Raw genomic sequence first — 11,926 nt, 5'->3', positions numbered from 1 at the left:
CACCGGTTCTCGCCTGGTGAGACGGGGAAAGGGTTGCCGCCCCGCATACGAGTCGGGTTACGAGTCTTATGACCCGCTCGTATGCGGACCCGAAGCCAACATCAGGTGGAATTCGACCCCGACCGCCGAACCCCATCGACTCCCGTCCATCCGAGAGGGAAGGATCGTTGGGATGTGGGGGTTCGGCGACCCTGGACTCTCTCCTCCGGCTCCAGAGAGCCGCTCCCCGCCTCTGTCCCTTCGAGGGAAGCGTGAGAGGAGGATCTCCTGGGAGTCTTCGTCTGGGGGGTCCTCCTCCGACTTAAGAGCACCACCACATCCTCTATCTGCTCCGCGACCCCGAAGGAAGAACAGGAGGAAGGGGAATCTGGTTCAGCCGCCAGAGCATCCAGAGCCGCCGACGCAACGCCCTGAGACGTCGACGCAGCCGCCAGAGCGCCCAGAGCCGTCGACGCAGCCGCCGGAGCGCCCAGAGCCGTCGACGCGGCCGCCGGACCGCCCAGAGCCGTCAACGCGACCGCCAGAGCGCACAGAGGCGTGTACTCAGACGTCGGCGCAACCCCAGCCGTGTGCGCAGCCGGCGCAACCCCAGCCTTGTGCGCAGCCGGCGCAACCCCAGCCGTGTGCGCAGCCGGCGCAACCCCAGCCGTGTGCGCAGCCGGCGCAACCCCAGCCGTGTGCGCAGCCGGCGCAACCCCAGCCGTGTGCGCAGCCGGCGCAACCCCAGCCAGATTTTGCCATTTTTGGCCATGAACCGTCCAGAACTCACCCCAAGTTTACTCAGACTACTTTCCCACCCTCCCACCCTGGACCACCCCCTATGAACTCTGTTGTTCCCCCACCCCCCCCTCCCTTGTTTATTATTTTTGTTATCCCACCTTAACCCGTTTGTAATTCTGTCTCGTTTGCCCTTAGTATTATTTGTTATGTTTTCTTGGATGTTCTCTGTCTGTCAGTCGGTCTTGTCCCATGTTTAGTGTTCCCCCTTCGAAGGCGTCTAGTAGCCGCCTTTTGGAGGGGGGCGTACTGTCAGAATCCTGCCGGATCCTGTTGGTATTTAGATCTAGTTTAGCATGGCAGGGTTCTGACAGTACATATGTTCTATGTGGGAAATGTGTGGTTGTAGTATTGGTTTATTCCGACCACGCATTTCCCGGGTCTCGTCACTTTTTCCCCGATCCCTTACTTGTAATTATTTTCAGGTGTTTGTAATTTACTTTCTCCCTATTTAAGAGTCCTTGTGTTTGTTGTCCAGTGCACGTTCGTCTTGTCTCATGCCCTGTCGGTTCCTGTGAGTTTTTTGATGTTCTTAGTCCTGATCTGTGTAATCTGTTGTAGAGCTTATTGTTAGTTTTTGTCAAGTTTAGTATTAGTTTAGTGTCGTGTTTCCCTAGTCTTGTTTTGCCCCCTCGTGGGTTTTGTTTTCCTGTTTTTCCCCTGTTTTCATAATAAAACCCTTTGTTGTTACGTCCGCATCTGGGTTCGTGTTTTGTGTTCCCCATTTCCTGACAGATTAGAGCTAAAATCTGCAGGACATCGGCAAGACCGACCTTGCCTACACCTGTTTTGAAGGAGTTCTGTCCCAGTGAAAGTTTTGGTACTTTGATGTCATATTGTAATTGGTCTGCGCAGCGAAAGAACACCATGACAACTCAGCTGACCAAAGACCTCCTGTCCATAAGTTTTCGAAAGGATCTTCTAATTTTATTCTACTGAATTGACACGTTTCTATATGTTCTGTTTAATATTGATATTTTCCCATTAAATATAATACTAACATTTTCGATGGTAGATCGATTTGTTTGGTTTGCCCGATTCTGCTTTACAACATTAAAACATTTAATCTATTATTTCCATTGACCTGGCACATACTGTAGACTGCTATCATAACCATTATCCTTTATATCAAACATTTAGTCATAAAGAGTTGATTACATGTCAATCAAAGAAATGAGCCTGTGCAAATACTTTAATTACAGATTTTTATTCTAGAGCAATGAAGTTTGTAACATTAAATATACATATCACAATAGTACAATTTATGATAAAAAAACGTCTCGGTTACGTATGTAACCCTCGTTCCCTGAAGGAAGGGAACGGAGACGTCACGTCGTGACCGACGAATTGGGAACCGCTTCGCGGGTGACCTATCTACTTCGAGAACTATCAAAAACGCCAATGAACTTGGCATGCAGGTATTTGCATAATGCCGGCGCCGCCCCGCCAGGTGCGTTTATAAGGCGCAGGTGCATAATACCAAATCAGCTATATTATTGCTGAGAAGCCGAGCAACAGTGCCCGGCCTGAACAGCAATGGAACAGCAAACTGTGGCGACGGGACGTGACGTCTCCGTTCCCTTCCTTCAGGGAACGAGGGTTACATACGTAACCGAGACGTTCCCTTTCAGTCGGTCACTACGACGTCACGTCGTGACCGACGAATTGGGAATCCCTACCAAAACGCCACTGCAGCTGAACCCTTCCAGTGCCTGCAAAAGCCCTCCGCCCTCCACATAAGGGGCGGAACCTAAGGCGAAATGCAGAAGGCCGGTCACTACCTGTTCCTTAACCCACGATAGTGAAGCAGCGAACTGGGAGAAGCGTCTAAACTGAGCGGAGCTAGAACACTGCGGAAGCCATCCCCTAAAAAGGTTAAATGGATGACATAAAATATATGAAACAACCGACAGGTTGCTCAAAATAAAGTCTCTGAACAATACATGGTATGTTGAGAGGTGCAGAGCAGGCTCTGCTAAGGAAAAACGTGGAGGATTAGAACCCCACGGACTTTACACACAAATGAACCCCACGTAGGGGACAAATGTGGACGCCTAGCCTACACAGGTTTACGGAGAATACATCAGTGATAGGTTGACAGCGGATGCTCCGCAACACCAGCTATCAGGGCGGTGGAGGAGAGGCAAAAACAGTTTTTTAGACGTTTTTGCCCCGATGGCCTTCCATAATGGTGCAAATGTGCAGCACCAAAATAGAGGCTCCAAGCCGACACACGAGCCGACCCTCTGCATTCTTAACTAGTTAGTAGAAAGAACCCGAGTGGAAACCGGTTCGACACGAACACTATAGAATCTTGTGAACGTATTAGGTGTCGCCCAGCCTGCAGCTCTACAAATATCTGTTAGCGAGGAACCGCGAGCCAGTGCCCAAGATGATGCCACACTGCGTGTACAGTGGGCAATTAAATTAAATGGACAAGGCACATTCTGCTTTTGATATGCAAGGGCTATAGTATCCACAATCCAATGGGACATCCTCTGCTTGGTGACAGCTTTTCCTTTCTGCTGACCACCGTAACAAACAAAGAGCTGATCTGAGGTCCTAAAACTTTGCGTCCTGTCTATATACACACGTAGTGCACGAACAGGGCATAACAAAGCCATGGCTGGTTCTGCCTCCTCCAAAGGCAGTGCTTGGAGATTCACCACTTGATCTCTAAAAGGAGTGGTGGGAACTTTGGGCACAAAGCCGGGCCGGGGTCTCAGTGTTACGCTGGATGCAGCCGGCCCGAACTGAAGGCACGATTCATCGACCGAAAATGCATGAATATCCCCTATCCTCTTAACAGAAGCCAAAGCAAGGAGAGTTAAAGTTTTCATTGTAAGAAACTTAACACTCACACTATGCAGAGGCTCGAATGGGGCTTCCTGGAGTGATTTCAGCACCAAGGACAGGTCCCAAGGAGGAATAGAGGGGGGACGCGAAGGATTCAGTCTTCGAGCGCCTCTGAGAAATCTAATGACCAGGTCGTGCTGACCCACTGTTCTACCGTTTACGGGTGAATGGTGAGCTGATATCGCAGCGATATCGACTTTAATAGTGGATGGTGACAGCCTATTCTCCAAACGACGCTGGAGATATAAAAGCACAACACTAATCGGGCATTCTCGGGGGTTTTCACTTCGGGAAGAACACCAGTCGACAAACAGGTTCCATTTAAGCGCGTAAGCCTGTCTCGTAGACGGCGCTCGCGCAGCAGCAATAGTGTTAGATACCTCTTGCGGTAAATCACTCATATCCTCCGTGCCCCGTCCAGAGACCACACATGGAGGTTCCACAGGTCGGGGCGCGGGTGCCATAATGTGCCCTCTTGTTGAGAAAGAAGGTCCTTCCTCAGGGGAATCTTCCACGGAGGGGCTGTCGCGAGGAGAGAGAGTTCTGGAAACCAACTCCTGGTTGTCCAATACGGTGCCACCAACAGCACGCTCTCCTCGTCCTCCCGGATTTTGCATAAGGTTTGCGCAATGAGGCTCACCGGAGGGAACGCGTATTTGCGCATGTTTCGCGGCCAGCTGTGTGCCAATGCATCCACGCCGAGCGAGTCGTCGGCTAGTGAATAGAACAGGCGACAATGGGTCGTCTCTGGGGAAGCAAACAGATCTATCTGCGCTTTGCCGAAACGTCTCCAAATTTGCTGAACCGCAATGGGGTGGAGTCGCCATTCGCCGGGACGCGCAGCCCGAGAGAGCGCATCCGCCTCTACATTGAGCGTGCCCGGGATGTAAATGGCACGAAGAGACCTCAAATTCTTCTGACTCCATGTGAGGAGGTGACGGGCGAGATGCGACAGGTGACGCGAGCGTAAACCGCCTTGACGATTGATGTACGCCACGGTCGCAGTGTTGTCTGTTCGAACTAATACATCTTTGCCCCGTAACTCGTTGCTGAAACGGACGAGCGCAAGATATACAGCCCACATTTCCCGGCAGTTTATGTGCCAATGCAGCTGGGGTGTCGTCCAGACCCCCGAAGTCGCAAGCCCATCGTACGTGGCCCCCCACCTCGTGTCTGACGCATCTGTGCATACTATCGCGTGCCTGGAGACCTGTCTCAGAGGCACACCGGCCCGGAGAAACGCACGGTCTGACCACGGAGTGAAAGTGCGACGACACGCAGGTGTAATGATAACACGGTGAATGCCGCGCAGCCACGCTCTCCTCGGGACTCGATCGTGAAGCCAATGCTGAAGCGGTCGCATATGAAGCAGTCCGAGCGGAGTTACAGCTGCGGCTGCTGCCATATGCCCCAAAAGCTTCTGAAATTGTTTCAGCGGGACCGCGCTCTTGCTCTTGAATGTATTCAGGCAAGTCAGAATCGACTGTACACGTGCTTCTGTTAGACGAGCTGTCAAATCGATCGAGTCCAGTTCCATACCGAGAAAAAAGATTCTCTGCACGGGGCAAAGCTTGCTCTTTTCCCAGTTGACCCGAAGACCCAAACGAGCGAGGTGTTTTAAAGTTAAATCTCTGTGATCGCACAGCGTCTGACGTGTTTGAGCTATTATTAGCCAATCGTCCAGATACGCGAGAATGCGCACACCTCTCTCTCTCAGGGGTTTTAAAGCCCCCTCCACTACCTTGGTGAATACACGGGGCGACAGAGAGAGCCCGAATGGGAGGACTTTGTACTGGTATGCTCGCCCCTCGAACGCAAAGCGGAGAAACGGCCTGTGTCGGGGGAGAATCGATACGTGAAAGTACGCGTCCTTCAGGTCGATAGATGCGAACCAATCGTTTGGACGAATGCATGGAAATATGCGTTTGGGCGTCAGCATTTTGAACGGCATTCTGTGAAGTGCACGGTTCAGCGAACGCAGGTCCAAGATCGGTCGCAAGCCGCCGCTTTTCTTGGGTACAATAAAGTAAGGGCTGTAAAACCCCGACCTCATCTCGGCTGGAGGGACCGGCTGGATCGCGTCTTTCGCCAATAAGACAGCGATCTCCGCACGGAGGACGCGCGCATCGGCAGCTCTCACCGTAGTGAAACGAACGGCGGAGAATTTGGGGGGACGCCGGGCAAATTGGATCGCATAGCCGAGACGAATCGTGCGTAAAAGCCAACGCGACGGGCTGGGAAGCTGTTCCCACGCCCCCAGATACCGTGCGAGAGGGACTAAAGGCACGATCGGTGTACCCGCGGCGGGCGCAACGGAGGTGATCACCGGTGTGTGCGTAACGGTCGCACCAACAGCAGTGTTGTGTGTGATAACACTCACCTGAGTCCGTTGCTGGGTGGTTGAGTAAGGGAGGCTCTGCTGAAGACACCTCACACCACTCGATGCACCCTCTGGCGAAGGAGGAGGGAGACGATGGGTTATGAGCCCGTAGCTGTCTCCTACCGGCTGAGAGCGCGGAGGGGTTATGAGCCGTGCGTCGCTCTCGTTCTCCTCTGATGAGTCTGAGAACGAGGGGGGGTTATGAGCCCTCTCGTATCTCCGGAGCTCATCTGAAGACCTAGAGATGGAAGTGGAATTCGCTCTTTTTGTGGATTTGTGGGTGCCGACTGAAAAGTCGGCGGAACAGAAAAATGAAACAAAAGATTCCCCAACCGGCCCTCCTCCGGTGGGGGGAGTGGTGCCTTCACCATCTCCCGAAGAGCGATCCCCTCCATCTCTAGGTCGCCCGTCTCAGGGCCACTTTGATCTTCTTTTACCACCCTTTGCAGCGGGCTGAGCGGGCGGGGCGGGCTGCTGACGCAGGACGCCCTCGGCGAGGAGCAGGCTGAGGCGCCGACGTGGATGGGGCAGGCGCAGGACGCTTCCGACGTGGCATGATCTGAGCGATGGCCTCAGTCTGCTTCTTGGCCGCGGAGAATTGCTGCGCAAACTCCTCGACCGTCTCGCCGAACAGGCCGGTCTGGGAAACCGGAGCATTCAGGAGCCGGGTTTTATCAGCGTCCTTCATGTCCGCCAGACACAGCCAGAGATGGCGTTCCTGGACTACCAGGGTAGACATCGCACGCCCGACGGCGCGTGCGGTGACCTTGGTCGCACGAAGCGCCAGATCTGTAGCCGCACGTAGTTCAGAGAACTCCGCCGAGTCGTGACCTCCCGCGTGCAGATCCCTCAGAGCCTTAGCCTGATGAACCTGCAGCAATGCCATGGCATGCAGGGCAGAGGCTGCCTCCCCACAAGCCTTGTAAGCAGCACCGGACAGCGCCGAAGACTGCTTACAGGCCCGCGAGGGGAGAGTAGGCTGGTCCCGCCAGGAGGAAGCGACACCGGCCGGACACAACTGCAGCGCGACCGGGCGCTCCACTGACGGGATACCAGTGTACCCCTTGGCATCTCCACCCTCGAGAGAGGTGAGAGGTGAAGGCTGATACGGCCGGTTCCGGGCGGAAAACGGGGTTTTCCACGACCGCGTCAGCTCTTCATGCACCTCGGGGAAGAAAGGCACCGGGGGCGAGGACTGAGAAGCCCTGGCACCCCCGAAGAACCAATCATCGAGGCGGGACGGTTCAGGTGGGGGAGGTTTAGTCCACTCCAAGCCGACCGCCTCCGCCGCCCGAGCGAGCATGGCTGCCATCTCAGGGTCGAACGCAGAAGCCGCAACCTGGCCCGAAGGCGGGAGCGGATCCGGATCGACGTCCGAGGCTGACAACCCCCCCTCCGACGTTACGGTGGACATCGCGTCAGGTGGAGGCTCGACAGAGCGCGAGGACACCGTAGAACACGGGCCGCTCGTCTCCATCGGGACCTCCGCTGGCAACGGATCAGGGCGCTGGGAGCTACTGGACGAACCAGCAGACCGACCCAGCACCGTTATATGGAGGTCATCCTTCGCCAATCTGGTAGCTGCGCCCTTAGCAGCACCAGACTGGGAAGGCGGGGGCCGTTGCCGGAGGAACGACACCCGTCTCCGCAAATCCGCTATAGTCATGCCCTCGCAGACGGGGCATGAACTATCACGCAACGCTGCCTCTGCGTGCTGGAGCCCCAGACACGAGAGACAACGCTTGTGGCCATCCTGGGGGGCGATGAACACACCGCATCCAGAAACGGAGCACGGACGGAAATCCATCTTTAACAAGACGACCCCGACCGTGACACGAATGAGTGGCTGTCTTTAAAAAGACACAAAGCTCAAACGTGCTGCTCTTTTAGGGAAATCACTCTTTTGTGCGAGCTGGTGAAACACACAGGGAGAGGCAAACGCACTCACTCGAACTCAAGTCCTAAATTAAAGAGACAGAGAGAGAGAGAAAGGGTGGAAAAAAACACTGCGAGCCTCCACTGAGGTGTCTTTGCCCAACCAACTTCAGCAAGCTGAGATATTTTCTTCCCACACAGAACAGGATCTACGAAGATCAGTTAACAGCTTCTCGAGAGCAGATGTCTGCCGGCTTCGAAGCAATAAAGCTGATTTGGTATTATGCACCTGCGCCTTATATACGCACCTGGCGGGGCGGCGCCGGCATTATGCAAATACCTGCATGCCAAGTTCATTGGCGTTTTTGATAGTTCTCGAAGTAGATAGGTCACCCGCGAAGCGGTTCCCAATTCGTCGGTCACGACGTGACGTCGTAGTGACCGACTGAAAGGGAACAGAAAGTTGTTTTCACATGAATTTGGTCAATTTTATTTGTCACTTTATGAATAACAATGAAGGCATTTTGGTATAACACTGTCCAAAGAGTCATAAATGTTACATCAGTAATAATAGCACTAATAATATCAGCAACGTATTACAATATGTATTATAAAAATGATTGGACAAACAATATAAAATTACATATTTTCACAACACATTTGTAATGTAAATGTAAACAATGTAAAACATTACTAAGATAAACATCACAGCATATACAGTCTTGTTTAATTAACTAAACAAGACAGTCTATATATATGATGCTTACTATTTCATTGGTTATTGCTAAATATTAAAGACAAAAAGGTCAACTGGCAGTTTCAGTAATATACACAAGATAAAATACAGATAGAATCACATAGATGACATAAGGTAACTTGGGACGTGGGGAAATAAGATGAACTATTTAACTATTAGGAGACAAACAAATGTTTATCATTCTAAACAAGTTTTCATCCACTACACTAGTGAATTGCAACTTCACTCGATCACAAAGTCTAAGCCTAGTCCCAAACTAAAATTTATATTTGAGATGTCTTAACCAAAACAACTTTTACTGGCATATCATAAAATATATCGGCGCCATCATTTTGTCTCAAGATGCACATCAGTAAGTTTATTTGTAAGTCACATTTTTAAAAGTAGTGTAAATGTCCAATTTTAGCTAAGGCATAATTCTGGTTTAACCTTGACCTTGTCTTTAAAATCGGACTTGAGTGTACACTTTATACTGACTGAGGAAACAATGACTTTTCATACTCATCCTCCTCATCATCATCACCACCACCACAATAGTGGATATCCTCCTCATCCATGTGAATTTCACTAGGTAATCATCATCTTTTATGTTCCCAAACAGCTCAGAAAAGTTGTCAAGCACAGTACAGTACAACTGGCGAACAGAGGAGATGATGTAGTATTGTCTTTCTTTAGCAGGAAGTGAAGTCCTAGAACTCCACTGTCAGAGAGCCCACAGTCCTGGTCTGTAATTATCAAACAAGAACAACAAATATTTAGTCATTAATATATAATTGTAATCCATGCTCTGCAGAATTTAGAGAACCATACACTTTACCAGTAGGAAGCAGCAGTCATGACTAATTAGCAGAGGTTTCATTTAAAATCTGCAGAGACACCGGCCCCCATGATCAGGATTGGTGATCACCGTCCTACAGCATGAAAGTAAAAACATAAATACACATTATACTAGATATATTTCAATTGGAATGAGTAACAAGACATACCATGCTCATTCCATACCCATGGCCATGCGTAACTCCCAGATGCCAGAATTGTATCAGCTGACTGCAGTTTTCAGGTGCTGCCCTGTTGTACTCATCTATAGTCACAACGAATTTGGCCTTTTCCTCCAAAATCTTTCGGTGAAGTTTGTCTTCTCTCTTTTCCATCTTAAAAAACAAATGTTATTTGTCATAATCTGTACAGTTTAAGACTTTATCTTAAAATGTTATATAAATGCATTTATGTATGATACATACAAGTGAATGATCAAAGTATATTTTGCACAAATGTATGAACTTTTGAGATTAATGCTATCCAGGGTTGAAATTTGTTAGAAGTCGGAAAATGATTTAATGATGATTTTGAGGTTAACCTGTTTGTTGGTTGCTTCCTCTGCCTGATGCTAATATAATCATTTCACTCGCACTCTGGAGCCGCAGAGTGCAAGAAATTCAATTTTTGATGGCATTAAAGGAGGAGTCCACAATGTTTGAAAAACGCGTTGGAAAAGGAGACGGGCCGACTACCAAAACACACTTATAGCCAATCAAATCAAATCAAATGCCGGTTTGCGTATGTGTGGGGCGGGTCCATCAACAGAAGGTCCAGATTCTATTGGGGTAGGGGCGTGTTTGTTTAGGTGATTTCAAATATCAACATTGGCTTTCAAACATCATGGACTCCGCCTTTAAAACAAAGCAACAATGCAACATACATGCTTTATCTTAAAAAGCATGGTAAATTCAATGCGTATTGTTTTAACTACAAATAACACAGTAGATCTAAAGTTACTGTGGTAAAAGCATGGCAAATGCAACGCTTATCGGGCTTGAGCTACAAACAACGCACTAAATACAATCACCTAAATGATTATTAGGAACACCATACTAATACTGTGTTTGACCCCCTTTCACCTTCAGAACTGCCTTAATACTATGTGGCATTGATTCAACAAGGTGCTCAAAGCATTCTTTAAAAATGTTGCCCCATATTGATAAGATAGTATCTTGCAGTTGATGGAGATTTGTGGGATGCACATCCAGGGCACGAAGCTCCCATTCCACCACATCCCAAAGATGCTCTATTGGGTTGAGATCTGGTGACTGTGGGGGCCATTTTAGTACAGTGAACCAGTGGCGGAGTGGCAATCGGGAGAGTCGGGACTTTTCCCGGTGGGCCGGTAGTGTTTTGAGGCCACCAGAACCGGTCTGATAATAGCCGTGCTTTCAGTCTTCTTTAGTCATGCACTCCCGCCACACTAAAAACAATTTATCATATATTTAATATCCTGCAGCGCTCAAAATGTACCGTATCTGGCCGCACCGTTCTCTCTATCAAGCCTGTCTCCCCTGGAGTTCTAGTCGAACGTGCCACTTATCAGCCAATCAAAAAAAAGAAAGAGGCCACACAACAGCCAATCGGAAAATAGCACTCTTGTATCTGGGTAAGATTTAACGCAGCAACCAATAAAAAAGCATAGCCTCGCACAACCACAGAGGAATGGAGCTCCGAGCATCACTTTAAGCAGCACAGAGTAAATCTGATCTCCTGTTTTAATGTTACAACAAATGCACAACTTTGACACAAACAATGACAACTTAACTGCTGTTAGAGAATGTTTCCCAGATAATCAGCATCAGTTTTTCATGAGTGTATGTAACTTAGCCAATAGTTTAACAGCCTGTTCACTGACAACACCTGCTCAGAACATGCAAGTTAGTCTAAGCCTTGTTATATTTTCGTTATCACACGATGACTGACATATTGTCACATTAAACATCTCTCTCCAAACAGGCTTAATAATTTATAAGCAACTGCTTTGCAACCAAATTAAGCTTTAGCTTACATAAAACGTCTCGGTTACGTATGTAACCCTCGTTCCCTGAAGGAAGGTAACGGAGACGTCACGTTGTGACCGACGAATTGGGAACTCGCTTAGAGAGACCAATCTGCTTCGTACTCTACTAAAATGCCAATGAACTTGGCATTGACATATTTGCATAATGCTGGCACTGCCCCGCCAGGTCCGTATATAAGCCGCAGGTGCAAATATGGAAATTAGCTTTGTTTCGCTGAGAAAGCCGTAAAGTGTGACTTGCCGATAAACAGCAGGGAGCAGCCCTGTGGCGACGAGACGTGACGTGACGTGACGTGACGTCTCCGTTCCCTTCCTTCAGGGAACGAGGGTTACATACGTAACCGAGACGTTCCCTTTCAGTCGGTCACAACGACATCACGTCGTGACCGACGAATTGGGAATCCCTACCAAAACGCCACTGAAGTTTGACCTCTTCCAG

General features: G+C 49.6%; 1 long non-coding RNA gene across 2 annotated transcripts; it reads right to left on the bottom strand.

Moving 5' to 3' along the window:
- Positions 1-8,305: 8,305 nt before the first annotated feature.
- LOC129437566 (uncharacterized) lies at positions 8,306-10,469 on the bottom strand. 2 transcript variants are annotated; one of them, XR_008642300.2, is made up of 3 exons: positions 9,632-10,469; positions 9,463-9,556; positions 8,306-9,370 (listed from the first exon to the last, which is right to left on the bottom strand). It is a non-coding gene; the product is annotated as an uncharacterized lncRNA (long non-coding RNA). The 2 variants fall into 2 exon arrangements; XR_008642299.2 differs by having other exon boundaries at positions 8,307-9,370; positions 9,648-10,468.
- Positions 10,470-11,926: the final 1,457 nt, after the last annotated feature.

This window comes from Misgurnus anguillicaudatus, chromosome 21, assembly GCF_027580225.2.
Source record: "Misgurnus anguillicaudatus chromosome 21, ASM2758022v2, whole genome shotgun sequence".
In the NCBI taxonomy this organism is placed as follows: domain Eukaryota; kingdom Metazoa; phylum Chordata; class Actinopteri; order Cypriniformes; family Cobitidae; genus Misgurnus; species Misgurnus anguillicaudatus.
The sequence above is the reverse complement of the archived record's forward strand: the minus strand, read 5'-3'. Positions and strand labels throughout refer to the sequence as shown.